This window comes from Drosophila ananassae, chromosome 2R (genome assembly GCF_017639315.1).
Source record: "Drosophila ananassae strain 14024-0371.13 chromosome 2R, ASM1763931v2, whole genome shotgun sequence".
Lineage (NCBI taxonomy): Eukaryota > Metazoa > Arthropoda > Insecta > Diptera > Drosophilidae > Drosophila > Drosophila ananassae.
The window spans coordinates 1,100,412-1,126,325 of NC_057928.1; the positions used below are offsets into that span (position 1 = coordinate 1,100,412).

General features: G+C 42.1%; 1 protein-coding gene across 1 annotated transcript in view; it reads right to left on the minus strand.

Moving 5' to 3' along the window:
- LOC26514674 (piezo-type mechanosensitive ion channel component) overlaps positions 1-25,914 on the minus strand; it is a 437,306-nt gene that overhangs the window by 80,849 nt on the left and 330,543 nt on the right. The window lies entirely within an intron of this gene.

A 25,914-nucleotide genomic window follows, 5' to 3' on the forward strand; every position in this document is an offset into this window, starting at 1 on the left:
TTAATTAGACATCTGCATGAAAAAATTCATTCCCAGCACCACAGTAATGTACAACAGATAATTGTACTCAAAAACATTGAGTCCACTTTTTACTGTACAGTATTATACATTAAAACCAAAAATTACGGTATTATTTACGTTGAAAAATTAGGGGTATCCCCATCCTTTTACAAAATTTTCCCCTCACCTCCCCACATAACCACCAACAACCACAAAAACACCACCCCCACCCCTAATACCCCCAATATCTAACCGTCCACCACCCAAAAACCCTATCACTATCCAAAACTAACATCCTACTTACACTATCCATGAGCCCAATCCCCCATAATACCATACAAGTTCATCCCCTCCCCCAACATTCACCCTAGTATCATGAATATACCATTTCCCCTATGCCCCCTACCACCAACCCCCCAACCACCCTACAACCAACAATTAAAAAAAATAATTGACCATCCTCACCCAGCTCCTCTTGCTCTGATTTCTCGCCACACTAGCTTAACAACGATCTCTCAACAAACAACTCCCCACTACAACCCGCCCTACACTACCTACTGAATACTCCCTTCGCCCATGAAACGGTAGAAACATTACCCGAAACATATACTTCTGGCACCCGCTTAAACGTGTGCCCCAAAAAAAAGAAACACAAATCCCCTGACCCCTCCCTTCCCTCACCCAACTTTCCTCTCGTGCCGAGATTGAACAACCCTTGCAGAATTTTGTATAAAGTTTAACCCATTTAAAAAACATATTTAGCCCATCCCGTCAAACACACCCAGAGTGGGGTTTCACGAGACACTTTCAAAATACTGATATCGAAAAATGGGATTTTGTGGGACTAACGATCTATAATTTAAATGAATTTAATTTTGGGTCTACAGCCCCTAAACTTTTCGATAACGGGGTTCTTAGTTGCCCAATGAGTTGCTTCAATGAACAATGAGTTGATCATTGCAAGGACACGTGCAAAGGACAAAGTGCACGTTGGCACCTAGTGCCAAGACCTACTACCCTATATGCACACTTAGTAATTTGATCCAATCAATAAGCATCAGCATGTCGCAATATACAAACCCACTAACCGATTTTCTCACCTACAAATAATTAGTAATAAGCATAAAACTATATCCAACCTACTACCTCGGCACTAGTCGATGGCTCCGGAAGCAGAATGACGGACTGACCGAGCCAAACCGAAAGCAGCCAGCGAAGCCGAAATGCGTGTGTGAAGCAGTACGTGAACAAACAATCTGAGTCAGCAGACTCAGAGGTGGGTGACCTGGTGAACTTTGACCTTTCTTAAATGTAATGATGTATAATTTAGCATCTTATATAAGAGTGATTCTTCTGAAATAAAGACAGTTCCGAAATCAGAGTCAATCGTCCCGTTACTCAGTGTCTGAACCACGGCACTTAAAATCAACCTACTTCGAGTGATCCTGTGTAAAACGGTTCACAAGTAGAATCCGCGGCATACCAGTCTACTTCTAGTGTTGCTCCCGTGAAACGGACCACATGTAGACCCCGCGTCACCTTATTACTTCGCGTGTTGCTCCCGTGAAACGAACCACGAGTTGATCCCGCGGCATACCAGCCTACTTCGAGTGTTGCTCCCGTGAAACGGACCGCCAGTAGACCCCGAGTTACCTAACTACTCCAAGTGTTGCTCCCGTGAAACGGACCACGAGGAAACCCCGCGGCATACCAGTCTAGCTCGAGTGTTGCTCCCGTGAAACGGACCACCAGCAGACCCCGCGCTATCTAACCTACTTCGAGTGTTGCTCCCGTGAAACGGACCGCCAGTAGGACCGGCCGATAAGGAATTAGCCGAACCACCGGTACTTGAGGAAAACCACCCCAGGACTTCAAGCACATCAACTCCAGCCTGATCACCACAGGCGTCTGGCCAACCCGAGCAGTCCCTTGCAGAATCCAGGTAAATTTAGTCAAGACTATTTACGGTCTTTGACTACGACTCCGGGACCTACCGTTACTCCCGTGAGTTCAAGTTTGACGTAGTTGCCGCCGGTATGAACCGTAACATAAAACGGCACTGTGGCACCTATAATAACAGGTAATATCTTATTTCTGATTGGTCGAGTTGAAAAAAATGATCCTAAAAATTGCACAACAGGTAGAACAGGTAGATATAAAACATGGTTTTTATTACCTTTTTAAAAAGGAATGAAATTGCGTAACCCAAAAGGGTTAAGGTACAATGTTTTATTATTTTGGATATTACCTAACTTGGCTATATAGTTGCAAATCCATTAATCCGCAGATCAGTCAATGACAAAAATTTATAGAGTGACGACGTTACTCTGTCAGATAGTGCGAAGTATTTTTTAACAGTGAAAAGTGTGAAAAGGTATTTTTTAAAAGTGAAAAAAATAAGTGTGGAAAAAGTATTTTTATACCAGTGAAAATTCCAAAAAGGAAATTGTGTGTTGTAAAAAAAGTTTTCAAAATATATTTGGAAAAAAGTTTGGTAAGTATTTTCCTAAAAACTCATAAACTTTCAGCTTCAAATTTCTTAATTCCATATTATTAACGTTTCTATAATAATTAATTTCCATAATTTTCCGTTTGTTTACATTTTTTAACTAGCACTAGGTAAAAATATGCCGCGTTTATCACAGTCGGAGCAACGCCGACGAGCTGCTTTAAATCGAAGCAGGGCTCGCTACGAGCAAAATAATTCACAAATAAGGATGCGGAATTCTCAGCACATCGCCAATGTTCGCGCCAATAACCCAGAATATCGGGAGGAAAGTCGGGCACAGGATGCCACAGCGCGTGCCCATAGGAGACGAAGCGAAAATATCCGTAACCTTGAGCGGATTCGGGATGCTGAAGCACATGCTGATCGGCGACAGAATCTTGACTACCGTGTCCCAGAAAGGAATCGCGACATGGAAGCACGAGCGGCCCGTCGAGAGGATCCCGAGGAGCGCCGTCGAGAGCAGGTACAAGATACTGCTCGCCATGTCGCTCAGAGGACCATTCCGGATTACCGTATTCCCGAACGGATTCGGGATATGGAGGCACGCGCGACCCGCCGCGAGGACTCCGAGGAGCGCAGACGAGAGCAGGTGCAAAATACTGCTAAGCATGCCATTCGGAGGACCATTCCGGAGTACCGAATTCCCGAACGGATTCGGGATATGGAGGCACGCGCGACCCGCCGAGAGGACTCCGAGGAGCGCAGACGAGAGCAGGTGCAAAATACTGCTGACCATGCCGCCCGGAGGACCGATCCGGAATACCGAATTCCTGAACGAATTCGGGATGCCGCAGCGCGCGCTTATCATCGGCAGGACTCGGAGGAACATGCAAGGGAACAGGAGAGAAATACTGAGGAGCACCGACAACGACGAAGGAATCCGGCAGCGAGAACGGGAAATGGACGCCAATAACAGGAGAGCAACCAGGAGCAATCCCATCGCAAGATCGCAGGAGCAACGGATGAACACATCTCAACGGCGGAGGCACTGGCGGAGATGATCGTGCAGCATCACCACGAGAGGATGTGCCACCAAAACACGGAGGCAACCATCGGAGCGATCCGGCAGAAGTTCTGGATTACGAACTTACGGAGGCTGCTACGAAGGGTGGTGAGCAAATACAATGTTTGCAAGCTGCGAAGGGCACGACCTACTCAGCCCGAGATGGGTCCCCTATCAGAGGACCGGCTGGAAGCCAACGGATAGCCCTTTAAGTTCACCGGATTGGACTATTTTAGACCGCTATTTGTGACGGTTGGACGACGCACGGAGAAGAGGTGGGTGACACTGTTTACATGTCTAACCACCAGAGCTATCCACTTGGAGATGGTTAATGATTTGTCCACCGATTCCTGCATAATCGTCATGAGGAACCATGAGGACGTGAACCCGTCGTCAGGATTAGAAGCGACAATGGAAAGAACTTCGATGGAGCCGACCGCGAAGCCAGCAGGTTCAGCGAAGTGATCGAGCCTGCACAGATCCAGGGCGAGCTGTCGTCCAAAGGAGTCGAATGAATCTTCAATTGCCCGGCGAACCCAGCTGAGGGTGGCGCCTGGGAAAGGATGATGCAGTGCGTGAAGAAGGTGCTGGCGCACACGATGAAAGAACTTGCGCCCAAGGTGCACGTACTGAAGAACCTGCTGATTGAGGCGGAGAGCATAGTGAACTCTCGAACGAAAAAAAGTGTAAACAGAGAGAGACAATTTGGCGGAATTAGACCGATTTGCGCCATCACAATAAGAGGGAAGAGAAACTGCGGTAGGTTAAAAACTAAGTAGTTGTAAAGACATATAATTAATGTAACTCTTCCAGAATAAAACCATCAACAAACACAGAACTCCAACTGTTGTCCAGCACTAGTGTTTGAAGTGTTTAAAGGCATTCCCGTGATCGGCCAAGCGGCGACAGTTTTCTTTTCGATGAAACGGATAATTTGCGGGCACGTATAACGCTTCGATTAAGTATTTACTTGGATTCACTATCATTTACTTAGGGAAGTTCAACTAAATAACTCTTCATTATTGTAGTCGAAATGAATTCATTACTCTTGTGATATGAAATATAATTTTTATACCCTTGCAGAGGGTATTATAATTTTGGTCAAAAGTGTGCAACGCAGTGTGAAGTGAAGGAGACATCTCCGACCCTATAAAGTATATATATTCTTGATCAGGATCACCTCCTGAGTCGATATGAGCATGTCTGTCTGTCTGTCTGTCTGTCTGTTTCTACGCAAACTAGTCTCTCAGTTTTAAAGCTATCGAGTTGAAACTTTGCACACACCCTTCTTTTTGTTGCAGGCAGTACATAAGTCGGAACGGCCGGGATTGGTCGACTATATCCTATAGCTGCCATATAACTGATTGATCGGAAATGCTATAACTTTTGTGTTTTTTTAAGTTAGAGGGTTGGGACTTTCCACTCATGTTATATTTGGCAAAAACATCTTATCTTCAAAGTTTTATAAGGATCGGCCAACTATATCCTATATCTGTCATAAAAGGATCGGAATATGCATAATTTTGGTGTATTTTAAGTTAGAAAGATAGGAAGTGGTACTGATTCCATTTTGGGCAACATAATCCGATCTGCAAAAATTTCATAAGGATCGGGCGACTATATCCCATAGCTTCCCATATAACTGCTTGATCGGAAATGCCATAACTTTGCTGTTTTTTAAGTTAGAGGGTTCTGACTTTCCACAAATGTTATATTTGGCCAAAATATCTTATAAACAAAATTGCGTAAGGATCAGCCTACTATATCCTTTATCTGTCATATAAGGATGTGTTTTTTTAAGTTAGTTGCATGTGGTGAAGATTTATATATTATTATTTCTCTATATATAAAATATACTATTTTTTTAAACTAATTAAAACAAAGGATTGATGCTGGTTTCCGTGATGTTTATTATGAATCCTCACATACTCAGCCCCCTCACCACGACAAGGTCTCAATCCACGAGAGGGAAATAAATAACTTAATCTATGTATATTGCACTTTTTTAAATAAATAATTTATCTAAATCTACAAGCATATTACTGATTTCTATAAATATTTACAATTTATGTTCATGAATTTAATAAATAAATTAATAATAAATATGTTAAATAAATAAATTAATAACTAAAGAAAATTCCATCATGATGACTGTAGATTGTTTTGTACGTAATAGCTACAGCATTCCTCAGCTCATTGCTCCTGGATCTGCATATATTAAAATCTCCCACTATTACCAATTTGCTATTATTATCTAATCTGCGTATTCTTTCTATATCCGCCATAACTTCATTTCGAAATTGTGTTATAGGATACGCAGGATTCCTATAAATAACAATAAAAGATGTATCAAGATATTTAAAGGCAATTGATTGATATATGGTTCTGGGATTTAAAGACTTGTTTGTCTGAAACAAAAACACTACATTTTCAGAAATGTTTTGCTTGGCATAAATAATTATTCCATTTTTCCCAAAACAATTTAATCGATTGCTATCAATTCTTTTTATAATATCGAAATCTTGCAAAGAGAAATCTTCGGTGGGAAGAGTCCAAGTTTCGACAAAACAAAGAACATTTGCAGAACAAATAATAGGGTCGTTAAAAATATCTTCGCGATGGCTTCGAAGAGATTCAACATTATGGTAATATAGGCAGCTTGCTTCGTTTCTTTTAACCACAAGCTCGTAATGCGTAGTCAAGAACTTTTCCTCTCTAAAATTTTGAAGTTCGGCTTGGACATTTAGAGCTCCAAATCTTGTTGGAGGAACAAAGTCGCCTATAAGGAAAAGTCCCGATGCGTTAGTGGCTCTACTGCATCCAACATATAGCGAAGCTCGTTTAATGCCTCTTTTAAGATGCGCTGCGACTTTGCTATATGTTGCTCCTTGGCTTTTATGGATGGTAATAGCCTCAGCAGGAACAATTGGGAATTGTTTTCTGTCAACAGAAGCATGCTCTGATCTTCCACACTGAAAAACTCGAGAGGCTTTTAGTATAGGAGTCCATTCGGGATCTGGACTATTTCGAACTTTTGATCTGGCGAGTGCACCAACCATGGGCTCGAAAAAATTAATCCAAAGTCGCGTTATTAAATTTGAGCCATTAACTACGCAATGGTCAATTTGCTTTATCTGACCAGTTGCTCCATTTACAAGTTTGTGTCAATATTAACGGTAACCATATATTTAGCAGTTGTTTTGAGATGAAGAACATATGGTAAACCCTGAGTTTCAGAGGTTTTCATATTTTGAGCATACCTTAACGTATTTTCTCTATTTCGTGCAGATATGTTCGCAGTTTTCACTGTATCAACTGCATTGGAAACCAACTCTTCCGTCCCAATTTGCGCTAATTTAATGGAATTGAAATGGTTTACTTCTTCGTTAGAAGAAAATAAATGAATGGCATCATCTGGAACTTCGCTGGGTGAAACAACTCTTTGCTTTAGGAGCTCTATGTCTGCAATTGTCATACAAGCCTCAGATAAATTATTTAAGGCTTGTGCAAATGCATGATCGCCTCTTAGGCGCATTATTTCTGTGAGCTCAAAATACTTAAAGTTGCTCCATAGGCTATTTCCTGCTAAAACGCTATAAGGATTATTCGTCCTCTCCGAAAATATCCAACTGTCTCCAACTGGGGAAAGCTGCTTTAGGTCTCCAAAAACTATAATTGATTTTCCCCCAAAACATAAGTCTGGGCATCGGAAAATTTGACGAAGCCTTTGATCCAAAAATGAAAGCATTTTTGAGCCAACCATGGAAATTTCATCAATTATAATTAATTGGACATTAATTATAATTAATTGGAAAATTAGGGGTATTTTGGGACCAGAAAATATGTTATACTTATTAATTTTTTATAAATACCCATAAAAGTTGTACCCTAAGTGAGTGACTACTATATTTTTAGTGCTATGAATTTTAGTTTGCTGTTGAATTTGCTGTCAAATTGAAACTGTTTCTTTTGGCTGAAAAGAAAACTTCTGGATAAATTGCTGTTGTGCTAATGGCAAAGTGAAAACGTCAGAATTCAAAACTTAACCCGAATCATTTTGGTCTTTTTGCTTGGCTCCCGCTCCGCTAGAAGGGCGAGTGGGCGCCTCATAGAGTTGATAGAAGAATTTATAGAAAACTAGCAAACCCGTCGAACTCCGTTTCGTCACCAGATGTCTTCGTTTTATGTAACATTTCGTTCGGCGATTAAAAGGTGAAGAAACAATTTTTTGTTTTATATTTGAAAAGAAACAAGAAAGGAAAGCTAACTTCGGGCGGAGCCGAAGTTGATATACCCTTGCAGAATTTTGTATAAAGTTTAACCCATTTAAAAAACATATTTAGCCCATCCCGTCAAACACACCCAGAGTGGGGTTTCACGAGACACTTTCAAAATACTGATATCGAAAAATGGGATTTTGTGGGACTAACGATCTATAATTTAAATGAATTTAATTTTGGGTCTACAGCCCCTAAACTTTTCGATAACGGGGTTCTTAGTTTCCCAATGAGTTGCTTCAATGAACAATGAGTTGATCATTGCAAGGACACGTGCAAGGGACAAAGTGCATGTTGGCACCTAGTGCCAAGACCTACTACCCTATATGCACACTTAGTAATTTGATCCAATCAATAAGCATCAGCATGTCGCAATATACAAACCCACTAACCGATTTTCTCACCTACAAATAATTAGTAATAAGCATAAAACTATATCCAACCTACTACCTCGGCACTAGTCGATGGCTCCGGAAGCAGAATCAGCGTGATCAGCGGGAAGAATGACGGACTGACCGAGCCAAACCGAAAGCAGCCAGCGAAGCCGAAATGCGTGTGTGAAGCAGTACGTGAACAAACAATCTGAGTCAGCAGACTCAGAGGTGGGTGACCCTGGCATTAACCTTAGTTTAGCACGTCCAGAACTTTGACCTTTCTTAAATGTAATGATGTATAATTTAGCATCTTATATAAGAGTGATTCTTCTGAAATAAAGACAGTTCCGAAATCAGAGTCAATCGTCCCGTTACTCAGTGTCTGAACCACGGCACTTAAAATCAACCTACTTCGAGTGATCCTGTGTAAAACGGTTCACAAGTAGAATACCAGTCTACTTCTAGTGTTGCTCCCGTGAAACGGACCACATGTAGACCCCGCGTCACCTTATTACTTCGCGTGTTGCTCCCGTGAAGCGAACCACGAGGAAACCCCGCGGCATACCAGTCTAGCTCGAGTGTTGCTCCCGTGAAACGGACCACCAGCAGACCCCGCGCTATCTAACCTACTTCGAGTGTTGCTCCCGTGAAACGGACCGCCAGTAGGACCGGCCGATAAGGAATTAGCCGAACCACCGGTACTTGAGGAAAACCACCCCAGGACTTCAAGCACATCAACTCCAGCCTGATCACCACAAGCGTCTGGCCAACCCGAGCAGTCCCTTGCAGAATCCAGGTAAATTTAGTCAAGACTATTTACGGTCTTTGACTACGACTCCGGGACCTACCGTTACTCCCGTGAGTTCAAGTTTGACGTAGTTGCCGCCGGTATGAACCGTAACATAAAACGGCACTGTGGCACCTATAATAACAGGTAATATCTTATTTCTGATTGGTCGAGTTGAAAAAAATGATCCTAAAAATTGCACAACAGGTAGAACAGGTAGATATAAAACATGGTTTTTATTACCTTTTTAAAAAGGAATGAAATTGCGTAACCCAAAAGGGTTAAGGTACAATGTTTTATTATTTTGGATATTACCTAACTTGGCTATATATTTGCAAATCCATTAATCCGCAGATCAGTCAATGACAAAAATTTATAGAGTGACGACGTTACTCTGTCAGATAGTGCGAAGTATTTTTTAACAGTGAAAAGTGTGAAAAGGTATTTTTTAAAAGTGAAAAAAATAAGTGTGGAAAAAGTATTTTTATACCAGTGAAAATTCCAAAAAGGAAATTGTGTGTTGTAAAAAAAGTTTTCAAAATATATTTGGAAAAAAGTTTGGTAAGTATTTTCCTAAAAACTCATAAACTTTCAGCTTCAAATTTCTTAATTCCATATTATTAACGTTTCTATAATAATTAATTTCCATAATTTTCCGTTTGTTTACATTTTTTAACTAGCACTAGGTAAAAATATGCCGCGTTTATCACAGTCGGAGCAACGCCGACGAGCTGCTTTAAATCGAAGCAGGGCTCGCTACGAGCAAAATAATTCACAAATAAGGATGCGGAATTCTCAGCACATCGCCAATGTTCGCGCCAATAACCCAGAATATCGGGAGGAAAGTCGGGCACAGGATGCCACAGCGCGTGCCCATAGGAGACGAAGCGAAAATATCCGTAACCTTGAGCGGATTCGGGATGCTGAAGCACATGCTGATCGGCGACAGAATCTTGACTACCGTGTCCCAGAAAGGAATCGCGACATGGAAGCACGAGCGGCCCGTCGAGAGGATCCCGAGGAGCGCCGTCGAGAGCAGGTACAAGATACTGCTCGCCATGTCGCTCAGAGGACCATTCCGGATTACCGTATTCCCGAACGGATTCGGGATATGGAGGCACGCGCGACCCGCCGCGAGGACTCCGAGGAGCGCAGACGAGAGCAGGTGCAAAATACTGCTAAGCATGCCATTCGGAGGACCATTCCGGAGTACCGAATTCCCGAACGGATTCGGGATATGGAGGCACGCGCGACCCGCCGAGAGGACTCCGAGGAGCGCAGACGAGAGCAGGTGCAAAATACTGCTGACCATGCCGCCCGGAGGACCGATCCGGAATACCGAATTCCTGAACGAATTCGGGATGCCGCAGCGCGCGCTTATCATCGGCAGGACTCGGAGGAACATGCAAGGGAACAGGAGAGAAATACTGAGGAGCACCGACAACGACGAAGGAATCCGGCAGCGAGAACGGGAAATGGACGCCAATAACAGGAGAGCAACCAGGAGCAATCCCATCGCAAGATCGCAGGAGCAACGGATGAACACATCTCAACGGCGGAGGCACTGGCGGAGATGATCGTGCAGCATCACCACGAGAGGATGTGCCACCAAAACACGGAGGCAACCATCGGAGCGATCCGGCAGAAGTTCTGGATTACGAACTTACGGAGGCTGCTACGAAGGGTGGTGAGCAAATACAATGTTTGCAAGCTGCGAAGGGCACGACCTACTCAGCCCGAGATGGGTCCCCTATCAGAGGACCGGCTGGAAGCCAACGGATAGCCCTTTAAGTTCACCGGATTGGACTATTTTAGACCGCTATTTGTGACGGTTGGACGACGCACGGAGAAGAGGTGGGTGACACTGTTTACATGTCTAACCACCAGAGCTATCCACTTGGAGATGGTTAATGATTTGTCCACCGATTCCTGCATAATCGTCATGAGGAACCATGAGGACGTGAACCCGTCGTCAGGATTAGAAGCGACAATGGAAAGAACTTCGATGGAGCCGACCGCGAAGCCAGGAGGTTCAGCGAAGTGATCGAGCCTGCACAGATCCAGGGCGAGCTGTCGTCCAAAGGAGTCGAATGAATCTTCAATTGCCCGGCGAACCCAGCTGAGGGTGGCGCCTGGGAAAGGATGATGCAGTGCGTGAAGAAGGTGCTGGCGCACACGATGAAAGAACTTGCGCCCAAGGTGCACGTACTGAAGAACCTGCTGATTGAGGCGGAGAGCATAGTGAACTCTCGAACGAAAAAAAGTGTAAACAGAGAGAGACAATTTGGCGGAATTAGACCGATTTGCGCCATCACAATAAGAGGGAAGAGAAACTGCGGTAGGTTAAAAACTAAGTAGTTGTAAAGACATATAATTAATGTAACTCTTCCAGAATAAAACCATCAACAAACACAGAACTCCAACTGTTGTCCAGCACTAGTGTTTGAAGTGTTTAAAGGCATTCCCGTGATCGGCCAAGCGGCGACAGTTTTCTTTTCGATGAAACGGATAATTTGCGGGCACGTATAACGCTTCGATTAAGTATTTACTTGGATTCACTATCATTTACTTAGGGAAGTTCAACTAAATAACTCTTCATTATTGTAGTCGAAATGAATTCATTACTCTTGTGATATGAAATATAATTTTTATACCCTTGCAGAGGGTATTATAATTTTGGTCAAAAGTGTGCAACGCAGTGTGAAGTGAAGGAGACATCTCCGACCCTATAAAGTATATATATTCTTGATCAGGATCACCTCCTGAGTCGATATGAGCATGTCTGTCTGTCTGTCTGTCTGTCTGTTTCTACGCAAACTAGTCTCTCAGTTTTAAAGCTATCGAGTTGAAACTTTGCACACACCCTTCTTTTTGTTGCAGGCAGTACATAAGTCGGAACGGCCGGGATTGGTCGACTATATCCTATAGCTGCCATATAACTGATTGATCGGAAATGCTATAACTTTTGTGTTTTTTTAAGTTAGAGGGTTGGGACTTTCCACTCATGTTATATTTGGCAAAAACATCTTATCTTCAAAGTTTTATAAGGATCGGCCAACTATATCCTATATCTGTCATAAAAGGATCGGAATATGCATAATTTTGGTGTATTTTAAGTTAGAAAGATAGGAAGTGGTACTGATTCCATTTTGGGCAACATAATCCGATCTGCAAAAATTTCATAAGGATCGGGCGACTATATCCCATAGCTTCCCATATAACTGCTTGATCGGAAATGCCATAACTTTGCTGTTTTTTAAGTTAGAGGGTTCTGACTTTCCACAAATGTTATATTTGGCCAAAATATCTTATAAACAAAATTGCGTAAGGATCAGCCTACTATATCCTTTATCTGTCATATAAGGATGTGTTTTTTTAAGTTAGTTGCATGTGGTGAAGATTTATATATTATTATTTCTCTATATATAAAATATACTATTTTTTAAACTAATTAAAACAAAGGATTGATGCTGGTTTCCGTGATGTTTATTATGAATCCTCACATACTCAGCCCCCTCACCACGACAAGGTCTCAATCCACGAGAGGGAAATAAATAACTTAATCTATGTATATTGCACTTTTTTAAATAAATAATTTATCTAAATCTACAAGCATATTACTGATTTCTATAAATATTTACAATTTATGTTCATGAATTTAATAAATAAATTAATAATAAATATGTTAAATAAATAAATTAATAACTAAAGAAAATTCCATCATGATGACTGTAGATTGTTTTGTACGTAATAGCTACAGCATTCCTCAGCTCATTGCTCCTGGATCTGCATATATTAAAATCTCCCACTATTACCAATTTGCTATTATTATCTAATCTGCGTATTCTTTCTATATCCGCCATAACTTCATTTCGAAATTGTGTTATAGGATACGCAGGATTCCTATAAATAACAATAAAAGATGTATCAAGATATTTAAAGGCAATTGATTGATATATGGTTCTGGGATTTAAAGACTTGTTTGTCTGAAACAAAAACACTACATTTTCAGAAATGTTTTGCTTGGCATAAATAATTATTCCATTTTTCCCAAAACAATTTAATCGATTGCTATCAATTCTTTTTATAATATCGAAATCTTGCAAAGAGAAATCTTCGGTGGGAAGAGTCCAAGTTTCGACAAAACAAAGAACATTTGCAGAACAAATAATAGGGTCGTTAAAAATATCTTCGCGATGGCTTCGAAGAGATTCAACATTATGGTAATATAGGCAGCTTGCTTCGTTTCTTTTAACCACAAGCTCGTAATGCGTAGTCAAGAACTTTTCCTCTCTAAAATTTTGAAGTTCGGCTTGGACATTTAGAGCTCCAAATCTTGTTGGAGGAACAAAGTCGCCTATAAGGAAAAGTCCCGATGCGTTAGTGGCTCTACTGCATCCAACATATAGCGAAGCTCGTTTAATGCCTCTTTTAAGATGCGCTGCGACTTTGCTATATGTTGCTCCTTGGCTTTTATGGATGGTAATAGCCTCAGCAGGAACAATTGGGAATTGTTTTCTGTCAACAGAAGCATGCTCTGATCTTCCACACTGAAAAACTCGAGAGGCTTTTAGTATAGGAGTCCATTCGGGATCTGGACTATTTCGAACTTTTGATCTGGCGAGTGCACCAACCATGGGCTCGAAAAAATTAATCCAAAGTCGCGTTATTAAATTTGAGCCATTAACTACGCAATGGTCAATTTGCTTTATCTGACCAGTTGCTCCATTTACAAGTTTGTGTCAATATTAACGGTAACCATATATTTAGCAGTTGTTTTGAGATGAAGAACATATGGTAAACCCTGAGTTTCAGAGGTTTTCATATTTTGAGCATACCTTAACGTATTTTCTCTATTTCGTGCAGATATGTTCGCAGTTTTCACTGTATCAACTGCATTGGAAACCAACTCTTCCGTCCCAATTTGCGCTAATTTAATGGAATTGAAATGGTTTACTTCTTCGTTAGAAGAAAATAAATGAATGGCATCATCTGGAACTTCGCTGGGTGAAACAACTCTTTGCTTTAGGAGCTCTATGTCTGCAATTGTCATACAAGCCTCAGATAAATTATTTAAGGCTTGTGCAAATGCATGATCGCCTCTTAGGCGCATTATTTCTGTGAGCTCAAAATACTTAAAGTTGCTCCATAGGCTATTTCCTGCTAAAACGCTATAAGGATTATTCGTCCTCTCCGAAAATATCCAACTGTCTCCAACTGGGGAAAGCTGCTTTAGGTCTCCAAAAACTATAATTGATTTTCCCCCAAAACATAAGTCTGGGCATCGGAAAATTTGACGAAGCCTTTGATCCAAAAATGAAAGCATTTTTGAGCCAACCATGGAAATTTCATCAATTATAATTAATTGGACATTAATTATAATTAATTGGAAAATTAGGGGTATTTTGGGACCAGAAAATATGTTATACTTATTAATTTTTTATAAATACCCATAAAAGTTGTACCCTAAGTGAGTGACTACTATATTTTTAGTGCTATGAATTTTAGTTTGCTGTTGAATTTGCTGTCAAATTGAAACTGTTTCTTTTGGCTGAAAAGAAAACTTCTGGATAAATTGCTGTTGTGCTAATGGCAAAGTGAAAACGTCAGAATTCAAAACTTAACCCGAATCATTTTGGTCTTTTTGCTTGGCTCCCGCTCCGCTAGAAGGGCGAGTGGGCGCCTCATAGAGTTGATAGAAGAATTTATAGAAAACTAGCAAACCCGTCGAACTCCGTTTCGTCACCAGATGTCTTCGTTTTATGTAACATTTCGTTCGGCGATTAAAAGGTGAAGAAACAATTTTTTGTTTTATATTTGAAAAGAAACAAGAAAGGAAAGCTAACTTCGGGCGGAGCCGAAGTTGATATACCCTTGCAGAATTTTGTATAAAGTTTAACCCATTTAAAAAACATATTTAGCCCATCCCGTCAAACACACCCAGAGTGGGGTTTCACGAGACACTTTCAAAATACTGATATCGAAAAATGGGATTTTGTGGGACTAACGATCTATAATTTAAATGAATTTAATTTTGGGTCTACAGCCCCTAAACTTTTCGATAACGGGGTTCTTAGTTTCCCAATGAGTTGCTTCAATGAACAATGAGTTGATCATTGCAAGGACACGTGCAAGGGACAAAGTGCATGTTGGCACCTAGTGCCAAGACCTACTACCCTATATGCACACTTAGTAATTTGATCCAATCAATAAGCATCAGCATGTCGCAATATACAAACCCACTAACCGATTTTCTCACCTACAAATAATTAGTAATAAGCATAAAACTATATCCAACCTACTACCTCGGCACTAGTCGATGGCTCCGGAAGCAGAATCAGCGTGATCAGCGGGAAGAATGACGGACTGACCGAGCCAAACCGAAAGCAGCCAGCGAAGCCGAAATGCGTGTGTGAAGCAGTACGTGAACAAACAATCTGAGTCAGCAGACTCAGAGGTGGGTGACCCTGGCATTAACCTTAGTTTAGCACGTCCAGAACTTTGACCTTTCTTAAATGTAATGATGTATAATTTAGCATCTTATATAAGAGTGATTCTTCTGAAATAAAGACAGTTCCGAAATCAGAGTCAATCGTCCCGTTACTCAGTGTCTGAACCACGGCACTTAAAATCAACCTACTTCGAGTGATCCTGTGTAAAACGGTTCACAAGTAGAATCCGCGGCATACCAGTCTACTTCTAGTGTTGCTCCCGTGAAACGGACCACATGTAGACCCCGCGTCACCTTATTACTTCGCGTGTTGCTCCCGTGAAGCGAACCACGAGTTGATCCCGCGGCATACCAGCCTACTTCGAGTGTTGCTCCCGTGAAACGGACCGCCAGTAGACCCCGAGTTACCTAACTACTCCAAGTGTTGCTCCCGTGAAACGGACCACGAGGAAACCCCGCGGCATACCAGTCTAGCTCGAGTGTTGCTCCCGTGAAACGGACCACCAGCAGACCCCGCGCTATCTAACCTACTTCGAGTGTTGCTCCCGTGAAACGGACCGCCAGTAGGACCGGCCGATAAGGAATTAGCCGAACCACCGGTACTTGAGGAAAACCACCCCAGGACTTCAAGCACATCAACTCCAGCCTGATCACCACAAGCGTCTGGCCAACCCGAGCAGTCCCTTGCAGAATCCAGGTAAATTTAGTCAAGACTATTTACGGTCTTTGACTACGACTCCGGGACCTACCGTTACTCCCGTGAGTTCAAGTTTGACGTAGTTGCCGCCGGTATGAACCATAACATAAAACGGCACTGTGGCACCTATAATAACAGGTAATATCTTATTTCTGATTGGTCGAGTTGAAAAAAATGATCCTAAAAATTGCACAACAGGTAGAACAGGTAGATATAAAACATGGTTTTTATTACCTTTTTAAAAAGGAATGAAATTGCGTAACCCAAAAGGGTTAAGGTACAATGTTTTATTATTTTGGATATTACCTAACTTGGCTATATATTTGCAGATCCATTAATCCGCAGATCAGTCAATGACAAAAATTTATAGAGTGACGACGTTACTCTGTCAGATAGTGCGAAGTATTTTTTAACAGTGAAAAGTGTGAAAAGGTATTTTTTAAAAGTGAAAAAAATAAGTGTGGAAAAAGTATTTTTATACCAGTGAAAATTCCAAAAAGGAAATTGTGTGTTGTAAAAAAAGTTTTCAAAATATATTTGGAAAAAAGTTTGGTAAGTATTTTCCTAAAAACTCATAAACTTTCAGCTTCAAATTTCTTAATTCCATATTATTAACGTTTCTATAATAATTAATTTCCATAATTTTCCGTTTGTTTACATTTTTTAACTAGCACTAGGTAAAAATATGCCGCGTTTATCACAGTCGGAGCAACGCCGACGAGCTGCTTTAAATCGAAGCAGGGCTCGCTACGAGCAAAATAATTCACAAATAAGGATGCGGAATTCTCAGCACATCGCCAATGTTCGCGCCAATAACCCAGAATATCGGGAGGAAAGTCGGGCACAGGATGCCACAGCGCGTGCCCATAGGAGACGAAGCGAAAATATCCGTAACCTTGAGCGGATTCGGGATGCTGAAGCACATGCTGATCGGCGACAGAATCTTGACTACCGTGTCCCAGAAAGGAATCGCGACATGGAAGCACGAGCGGCCCGTCGAGAGGATCCCGAGGAGCGCCGTCGAGAGCAGGTACAAGATACTGCTCGCCATGTCGCTCAGAGGACCATTCCGGATTACCGTATTCCCGAACGGATTCGGGATATGGAGGCACGCGCGACCCGCCGCGAGGACTCCGAGGAGCGCAGACGAGAGCAGGTGCAAAATACTGCTAAGCATGCCATTCGGAGGACCATTCCGGAGTACCGAATTCCCGAACGGATTCGGGATATGGAGGCACGCGCGACCCGCCGAGAGGACTCCGAGGAGCGCAGACGAGAGCAGGTGCAAAATACTGCTGACCATGCCGCCCGGAGGACCGATCCGGAATACCGAATTCCTGAACGAATTCGGGATGCCGCAGCGCGCGCTTATCATCGGCAGGACTCGGAGGAACATGCAAGGGAACAGGAGAGAAATACTGAGGAGCACCGACAACGACGAAGGAATCCGGCAGCGAGAACGGGAAATGGACGCCAATAACAGGAGAGCAACCAGGAGCAATCCCATCGCAAGATCGCAGGAGCAACGGATGAACACATCTCAACGGCGGAGGCACTGGCGGAGATGATCGTGCAGCATCACCACGAGAGGATGTGCCACCAAAACACGGAGGCAACCATCGGAGCGATCCGGCAGAAGTTCTGGATTACGAACTTACGGAGGCTGCTACGAAGGGTGGTGAGCAAATACAATGTTTGCAAGCTGCGAAGGGCACGACCTACTCAGCCCGAGATGGGTCCCCTATCAGAGGACCGGCTGGAAGCCAACGGATAGCCCTTTAAGTTCACCGGATTGGACTATTTTAGACCGCTATTTGTGACGGTTGGACGACGCACGGAGAAGAGGTGGGTGGCACTGTTTACATGTCTAACCACCAGAGCTATCCACTTGGAGATGGTTAATGATTTGTCCACCGATTCCTGCATAATCGCCATGAGGAACTTTATGTGCCGACGTGAACCCGTCGTCAGGATTAGAAGCGACAATGGAAAGAACTTCGATGGAGCCGACCGCGAAGCCAGGAGGTTCAGCGAAGTGATCGAGCCTGCACAGATCCAGGGCGAGCTGTCGTCCAAAGGAGTCGAATGAATCTTCAATTGCCCGGCGAACCCAGCTGAGGGTGGCGCCTGGGAAAGGATGATGCAGTGCGTGAAGAAGGTGCTGGCGCACACGATGAAAGAACTTGCGCCCAAGGTGCACGTACTGAAGAACCTGCTGATTGAGGCGGAGAGCATAGTGAACTCTCGAACGAAAAAAAGTGTAAACAGAGAGAGACAATTTGGCGGAATTAGACCGATTTGTGCCATCACAATAAGAGGGAAGAGAAACTGCGGTAGGTTAAAAACTAAGTAGTTGTAAAGACATATAATTAATGTAACTCTTCCAGAATAAAACCATCAACAAACACAGAACTCCAACTGTTGTCCAGCACTAGTGTTTGAAGTGTTTAAAGGCATTCCCCGTGATCGGTCAAGCGGCGACAGTTTTCTTTTCGATGAAACGGATAATTTGCGGGCACGTATAACGCTTCGATTAAGTATTTACTTGGATTCACTATCATTTACTTAGGGAAGTTCAACTAAATAACTCTTCATTATTGTAGTCGAAATGAATTCATTACTGTTGTGATATGAAATATAATTTTTATACCCTTGCAGAGGGTATTATAATTTTGGTCAAAAGTGTGCAACGCAGTGTGAAGTGAAGGAGACATCTCCGACCCTATAAAGTAAATATATTCTTGATCAGGATCACCTCCTGAGTCGATATGAGCATGTCTGTCTGTCTGTCTGTCTGTCTGTTTCTACGCAAACTAGTCTCTCAGTTTTAAAGCTATCGAGTTGAAACTTTGCACACACCCTTCTTTTTGTTGCAGGCAGTACATAAGTCGGAACGGCCGGGATCGGTCGACTATATCCTATAGCTGCCATATAACTGATTGATCGGAAATGCTATAACTTTTGTGTTTTTTTAAGTTAGAGGGTTGGGACTTTCCACTCATGTTATATTTGGCAAAAACATCTTATCTTCAAAGTTTTATAAGGATCGGCCAACTATATCCTATATCTGTCATAAAAGGATCGGAATATGCATAATTTTGGTGTATTTTAAGTTAGAAAGATAGGAAGTGGTACTGATTCCATTTTGGGCAACATAATCCGATCTGCAAAAATTTCATAAGGATCGGGCGACTATATCCCATAGCTTCCCATATAACTGATTGATCGGAAATGCCATAACTTTGCTGTTTTTTAAGTTAGAGGGTTCTGACTTTCCACAAATGTTATATTTGGCCAAAATAACTTATAAACAAAATTGCGTAAGGATCAGCCTACTATATCCTTTATCTGTCATATAAGGATGTGTTTTTTTAAGTTAGTTGCATGTGGTGAAGATTTATATATTATTATTTCTCTATATATAAAATATACTATTTTTTTAAACTAATTAAAACAAAGGATTGATGCTGGTTTCCGTGATGTTTATTATGAATCCTCACATACTCAGCCCCCTCACCACGACAAGGTCTCAATCCACGAGAGGGAAATAAATAACTTAATCTATGTATATTGCACTTTTTTAAATAAATAATTTATCTAAATCTACAAGCATATTACTGATTTCTATAAATATTTACAATTTATGTTCATGAATTTAATAAATAAATTAATAATAAATATGTTAAATAAATAAATTAATAACTAAAGAAAATTCCATCATGATGACTGTAGATTGTTTTGTACGTAATAGCTACAGCATTCCTCAGCTCATTGCTCCTGGATCTGCATATATTAAAATCTCCCACTATTACCAATTTGCTATTATTATCTAATCTGCGTATTCTTTCTATATCCGCCATAACTTCATTTCGAAATTGTGTTATAGGATACGCAGGATTCCTATAAATAACAATAAAAGATGTATCAAGATATTTAAAGGCAATTGATTGATATATGGTTCTGGGATTTAAAGACTTGTTTGTCTGAAACAAAAACACTACATTTTCAGAAATGTTTTGCTTGGCATAAATAATTATTCCATTTTTCCCAAAACCATTTAATCGATTGCTATCAATTCTTTTTATAATATCGAAATCTTGCAAAGAGAAATCTTCGGTGGGAAGAGTCCAAGTTTCGACAAAACAAAGAACATTTGCAGAACAAATAATAGGGTCGTTAAAAATATCTTCGCGATGGCTTCGAAGAGATTCAACATTATGGTAATATAGGCAGCTTGCTTCGTTTCTTTTAACCACAAGCTCGTAATGCGTAGTCAAGAACTTTTCCTCTCTAAAATTTTGAAGTTCGGCTTGGACATTTAGAGCTCCAAATCTTGTTGGAGGAACAAAGTCGCCTATAAGGAAAAGTCCCGATGCGTTAGTGGCTCTACTGCATCCAACATATAGCGAAGCTCGTTTAATGCCTCTTTTAAGATGCGCTGCGACTTTGCTATATGTTGCTCCTTGGCTTTTATGGATGGTAATAGCCTCAGCAGGAACAATTGGGAATTGTTTTCTGTCAACAGAAGCATGCTCTGATCTTCCACACTGAAAAACTCGAGAGGCTTTTAGTATAGGAGTCCATTCGGGATTCAAAACTTCGGAATTCAAAACTTAACCCGAATCATTTTGGTCTTTTTGCTTGGCTCCCGCTCCGCTAGAAGGGCGAGTGGGCGCCTCATAGAGTTGATAGAAGAATTTATAGAAAACTAGCAAACCCGTCGAACTCCGTTTCGTCACCAGATGTCTTCGTTTTATGTAACATTTCGTTCGGCGATTAAAAGGTGAAGAAACAATTTTTTGTTTTATATTTGAAAAGAAACAAGAAAGGAAAGCTAACTTCGGGCGGAGCCGAAGTTGATATACCCTTGCAGAATTTTGTATAAAGTTTAACCCATTTAAAAAACATATTTAGCCCATCCCGTCAAACACACCCAGAGTGGGGTTTCACGAGACACTTTCAAAATACTGATATCGAAAAATGGGATTTTGTGGGACTAACGATCTATAATTTAAATGAATTTAATTTTGGGTCTACAGCCCCTAAACTTTTCGATAACGGGGTTCTTAGTTGCCCAATGAGTTGCTTCAATGAACAATGAGTTGATCATTGCAAGGACACGTGCAAAGGACAAAGTGCACGTTGGCACCTAGTGCCAAGACCTACTACCCTATATGCACACTTAGTAATTTGATCCAATCAATAAGCATCAGCATGTCGCAATATACAAACCCACTAACCGATTTTCTCACCTACAAATAATTAGTAATAAGCATAAAACTATATCCAACCTACTACCTCGGCACTAGTCGATGGCTCCGGAAGCAGAATCAGCGTGATCAGCGGGAAGAATGACGGACTGACCGAGCCAAACCGAAAGCAGCCAGCGAAGCCGAAATGCGTGTGTGAAGCAGTACGTGAACAAACAATCTGAGTCAGCAGACTCAGAGGTGGGTGACCCTGGCATTAACCTTAGTTTAGCACGTCCAGAACTTTGACCTTTCTTAAATGTAATGATGTATAATTTAGCATCTTATATAAGAGTGATTCTTCTGAAATAAAGACAGTTCCGAAATCAGAGTCAATCGTCCCGTTACTCAGTGTCTGAACCACGGCACTTAAAATCAACCTACTTCGAGTGATCCTGTGTAAAACGGTTCACAAGTAGAATCCGCGGCATACCAGTCTACTTCTAGTGTTGCTCCCGTGAAACGGACCACATGTAGACCCCGCGTCACCTTATTACTTCGCGTGTTGCTCCCGTGAAGCGAACCACGAGTTGATCCCGCGGCATACCAGCCTACTTCGAGTGTTGCTCCCGTGAAACGGACCGCCAGTAGACCCCGAGTTACCTAACTACTCCAAGTGTTGCTCCCGTGAAACGGACCACGAGGAAACCCCGCGGCATACCAGTCTAGCTCGAGTGTTGCTCCCGTGAAACGGACCACCAGCAGACCCCGCGCTATCTAACCTACTTCGAGTGTTGCTCCCGTGAAACGGACCGCCAGTAGGACCGGCCGATAAGGAATTAGCCGAACCACCGGTACTTGAGGAAAACCACCCCAGGACTTCAAGCACATCAACTCCAGCCTGATCACCACAAGCGTCTGGCCAACCCGAGCAGTCCCTTGCAGAATCCAGGTAAATTTAGTCAAGACTATTTACGGTCTTTGACTACGACTCCGGGACCTACCGTTACTCCCGTGAGTTCAAGTTTGACGTAGTTGCCGCCGGTATGAACCATAACATAAAACGGCACTGTGGCACCTATAATAACAGGTAATATCTTATTTCTGATTGGTCGAGTTGAAAAAAATGATCCTAAAAATTGCACAACAGGTAGAACAGGTAGATATAAAACATGGTTTTTATTACCTTTTTAAAAAGGAATGAAATTGCGTAACCCAAAAGGGTTAAGGTACAATGTTTTATTATTTTGGATATTACCTAACTTGGCTATATATTTGCAGATCCATTAATCCGCAGATCAGTCAATGACAAAAATTTATAGAGTGACGACGTTACTCTGTCAGATAGTGCGAAGTATTTTTTAACAGTGAAAAGTGTGAAAAGGTATTTTTTAAAAGTGAAAAAAATAAGTGTGGAAAAAGTATTTTTATACCAGTGAAAATTCCAAAAAGGAAATTGTGTGTTGTAAAAAAAGTTTTCAAAATATATTTGGAAAAAAGTTTGGTAAGTATTTTCCTAAAAACTCATAAACTTTCAGCTTCAAATTTCTTAATTCCATATTATTAACGTTTCTATAATAATTAATTTCCATAATTTTCCGTTTGTTTACATTTTTTAACTAGCACTAGGTAAAAATATGCCGCGTTTATCACAGTCGGAGCAACGCCGACGAGCTGCTTTAAATCGAAGCAGGGCTCGCTACGAGCAAAATAATTCACAAATAAGGATGCGGAATTCTCAGCACATCGCCAATGTTCGCGCCAATAACCCAGAATATCGGGAGGAAAGTCGGGCACAGGATGCCACAGCGCGTGCCCATAGGAGACGAAGCGAAAATATCCGTAACCTTGAGCGGATTCGGGATGCTGAAGCACATGCTGATCGGCGACAGAATCTTGACTACCGTGTCCCAGAAAGGAATCGCGACATGGAAGCACGAGCGGCCCGTCGAGAGGATCCCGAGGAGCGCCGTCGAGAGCAGGTGCAAGATACTGCTCGCCATGTCGCTCAGAGGACCATTCCGGATTACCGTATTCCCGAACGGATTCGGGATATGGAGGCACGCGCGACCCGCCGCGAGGACTCCGAGGAGCGCAGACGAGAGCAGGTGCAAAATACTGCTAAGCATGCCATTCGAAGGACCATTCCGGAGTACCGAATTCCCGAACGGATTCGGGATATGGAGGCACGCGCGACCCGCCGAGAGGACTCCGAGGAGCGCAGACGAGAGCAGGTGCAAAATACTGCTGACCATGCCGCCCGGAGGACCGATCCGGAATACCGAATTCCTGAACGAATTCGGGATGCCGCAGCGCGCGCTTATCATCGGCAGGACTCGGAGGAACATGCAAGGGAACAGGAGAGAAATACTGAGGAGCACCGACAACGACGAAGGAATCCGGCAGCGAGAACGGGAAATGGACGCCAATAACAGGAGAGCAACCAGGAGCAATCCCATCGCAAGATCGCAGGAGCAACGGATGAACACATCTCAACGGCGGAGGCACTGGCGGAGATGATCGTGCAGCATCACCACGAGAGGATGTGCCACCAAAACACGGAGGCAACCATCGGAGCGATCCGGCAGAAGTTCTGGATTACGAACTTACGAAGGCTGCTACGAAGGGTGGTGAGCAAATACAATGTTTGCAAGCTGCGAAGGGCACGACCTACTCAGCCCGAGATGGGTCCCCTATCAGAGGACCGGCTGGAAGCCAACGGATAGCCCTTTAAGTTCACCGGATTGGACTATTTTAGACCGCTATTTGTGACGGTTGGACGACGCACGGAGAAGAGGTGGGTGGCACTGTTTACATGTCTAACCACCAGAGCTATCCACTTGGAGATGGTTAATGATTTGTCCACCGATTCCTGCATAATCGCCATGAGGAACTTTATGTGCCGACGTGAACCCGTCGTCAGGATTAGAAGCGACAATGGAAAGAACTTCGATGGAGCCGACCGCGAAGCCAGGAGGTTCAGCGAAGTGATCGAGCCTGCACAGATCCAGGGCGAGCTGTCGTCCAAAGGAGTCGAATGAATCTTCAATTGCCCGGCGAACCCAGCTGAGGGTGGCGCCTGGGAAAGGATGATGCAGTGCGTGAAGAAGGTGCTGGCGCACACGATGAAAGAACTTGCGCCCAAGGTGCACGTACTGAAGAACCTGCTGATTGAGGCGGAGAGCATAGTGAACTCTCGAACGAAAAAAAGTGTAAACAGAGAGAGACAATTTGGCGGAATTAGACCGATTTGTGCCATCACAATAAGAGGGAAGAGAAACTGCGGTAGGTTAAAAACTAAGTAGTTGTAAAGACATATAATTAATGTAACTCTTCCAGAATAAAACCATCAACAAACACAGAACTCCAACTGTTGTCCAGCACTAGTGTTTGAAGTGTTTAAAGGCATTCCCCGTGATCGGTCAAGCGGCGACAGTTTTCTTTTCGATGAAACGGATAATTTGCGGGCACGTATAACGCTTCGATTAAGTATTTACTTGGATTCACTATCATTTACTTAGGGAAGTTCAACTAAATAACTCTTCATTATTGTAGTCGAAATGAATTCATTACTGTTGTGATATGAAATATAATTTTTATACCCTTGCAGAGGGTATTATAATTTTGGTCAAAAGTGTGCAACGCAGTGTGAAGTGAAGGAGACATCTCCGACCCTATAAAGTAAATATATTCTTGATCAGGATCACCTCCTGAGTCGATATGAGCATGTCTGTCTGTCTGTCTGTCTGTCTGTTTCTACGCAAACTAGTCTCTCAGTTTTAAAGCTATCGAGTTGAAACTTTGCACACACCCTTCTTTTTGTTGCAGGCAGTACATAAGTCGGAACGGCCGGGATCGGTCGACTATATCCTATAGCTGCCATATAACTGATTGATCGGAAATGCTATAACTTTTGTGTTTTTTTAAGTTAGAGGGTTGGGACTTTCCACTCATGTTATATTTGGCAAAAACATCTTATCTTCAAAGTTTTATAAGGATCGGCCAACTATATCCTATATCTGTCATAAAAGGATCGGAATATGCATAATTTTGGTGTATTTTAAGTTAGAAAGATAGGAAGTGGTACTGATTCCATTTTGGGCAACATAATCCGATCTGCAAAAATTTCATAAGGATCGGGCGACTATATCCCATAGCTTCCCATATAACTGATTGATCGGAAATGCCATAACTTTGCTGTTTTTTAAGTTAGAGGGTTCTGACTTTCCACAAATGTTATATTTGGCCAAAATAACTTATAAACAAAATTGCGTAAGGATCAGCCTACTATATCCTTTATCTGTCATATAAGGATGTGTTTTTTTAAGTTAGTTGCATGTGGTGAAGATTTATATATTAATTTCTCTATATATAAAATATACTATTTTTTTAAACTAATTAAAACAAAGGATTGATGCTGGTTTCCGTGATGTTTATTATGAATCCTCACATACTCAGCCCCCTCACCACGACAAGGTCTCAATCCACGAGAGGGAAATAAATAACTTAATCTATGTATATTGCACTTTTTTAAATAAATAATTTATCTAAATCTACAAGCATATTACTGATTTCTATAAATATTTACAATTTATGTTCATGAATTTAATAAATAAATTAATAATAA